Raw genomic sequence first — 2,085 nt, forward strand, 5'->3', positions numbered from 1 at the left:
TCGGTACGGTGTGCATGTTGTTTTTCCGCAAGTCAGATGGCACATCGCCAGATTCGTATTTTACACACCAACGTTAATAGTCTTTTTGTTGCCACTTACCTCAATGATTTTAGAAATTCTGATGAAATGTTATATATCTCTTCTGCTTTATTTAATTTTAAGTATTCCAAAGCCCTTTAAATTCTGCTTCTAATATTGGAAGTCTGATGTCTTCTATAACGACTGCTATTTCTTTTTCTATCACGCCATCAAACAAGTTTTTCCCCTCATAGAGATCTTCGGTGTTCTCTTTCCACCTGTCAGCTCTCTTCTGTACATTTAACACCGGATTTTCCGTTGCACTCATAATTTTGCTATCCTTGCTTTTATTTTCCCGAAGGTTCTTTTCACTTTTCCATATGCTGAGCCATTCCTTCCGACAATCATTTCATTTTCGGTTTCTTCACATTTTTCTGCAGTCAGTTCACCTTATATTCCTTGCACTTCCTATTTATTTCATTCGTGAGTGGGTTGTATTTGCCGGCCGGTGTGGCCGAGCGGTTCTAGGCGCTTCAGTCTGGAACCGCGCGTCCACTATGGTCGCAGGTTCGAATCCTGCCTCTGGCATGGATGTGTATGATGTCATTGGGTTAGTTAGGTTTAAGTAGTTCTAAGTTCTAGGCGACTGATGACCTGAGATGTTAAGTCCCATAGTGCTCAGAGCCATTTGAACCATTTTTTGGCTTGTATTTCTGTGTTCCTGAATATCTCTGAGTATTTTTGTATGTTCTTCTTTCATCAATCAACTGAAGTATTTCTTCTGCTATCCATGGTTTCTTCGGTGTCACCTAATTTGTACCTATGTGTTTCTTTCCAACTTCTGTGATTGCCCTTTTTAAAGTTGTCCATTGCTCTTCAACTAAACCCCCTACTGAGCTATCCCTTGTTTGATTAGCAGCACATTCAGCTACACAGGAAATCGCTGAATATTCTCCTCTAAAATTTCCTGACGGTAGCAACCTTTAGCATAAATTTCAAAGCAATGCTGAATGCGACTTAGAGCATAACAGTGACAATTGCGAAACACATATAGAGAGCTTGACGTTACACTTCACAGACACGCACAATTGTGTCACCCCTTCATAGGACAATTATAGTTAGCAAAACATTCCATAGTTCGTAAAATGCTTATGGCATACGACTCCACAATGTAGTGTGTTGTGTAAGTTCTAGCATCCAGTGGCCAGTATTCCAGTAGCAAACTGCCTATTGGCTTCTGTCTCGGGTTCTTCGGCCGACGTTCATCTAATGATTTTTCTGACGTTTCGCCAGCACGAGTGGCTGACATTGTCAAAGCTTCACCCTCCATTGCCGGTGGTGAACTGGAGGCGAGCTCGCGGCCGCAGACTATATGTACCTGGCGCGCCAACGTCCGAGGGCTGCTCCGCGGTCATTTGCGGTGCGGTTCTCCTCTTGCTACCTGCGACGGTCGTTCACTGCAGTACGGGAAGCCAGGATCCGTTTACCTTAAGGCTTTCCTCTTTCTTGTTGAAGCTGTTCGCGTGTTTTTGTATTTCTACAGCTTCTCTGAACAAGCGCGTGTGATAGTGCTTCTCTACAGCCAGAACTTCCGTGTCGGCGAATTTTATTACGTGGTCGGTGTCACTCAGTGCATGCTCTGCCACGGCCGATTTCTCCACCTGCCCCAACCTGCAATGTCGCTTATGCTCCTTGATCCTGGTGTCAATTGATAGTCCAGTCATTCCGACATAAGCTTTTCCGCATGTGCATGGTATGCGGTATATTCCCGACATTGCAAGTAGGTCCCTTTTCTCCTTTGCCGATTAAGACACTCTTTGATCGTCCTTGTCGGTTTGAAAATCGTCTTCACGCCATGTTTGCGCAATATACGACCGATTCTGTCCGTCACTCTGGGAATGTGTGGCAGAAAGGCCGTACCCGACATTTGTTTTTCTGATTCCTTACTTCGCCGAGTGTTTGGCTCTGTTACACTTCTAATATAATTTGTGGAGTACTCATTGCTCCCCAGAACACTTTACAGGCGTTGCAATTCTCGTCTGAGGTGCTGCGGCCCACGAGCGTATT

This window comes from Schistocerca piceifrons, chromosome 3 (genome assembly GCF_021461385.2).
Source record: "Schistocerca piceifrons isolate TAMUIC-IGC-003096 chromosome 3, iqSchPice1.1, whole genome shotgun sequence".
NCBI classification, from domain to species: domain Eukaryota; kingdom Metazoa; phylum Arthropoda; class Insecta; order Orthoptera; family Acrididae; genus Schistocerca; species Schistocerca piceifrons.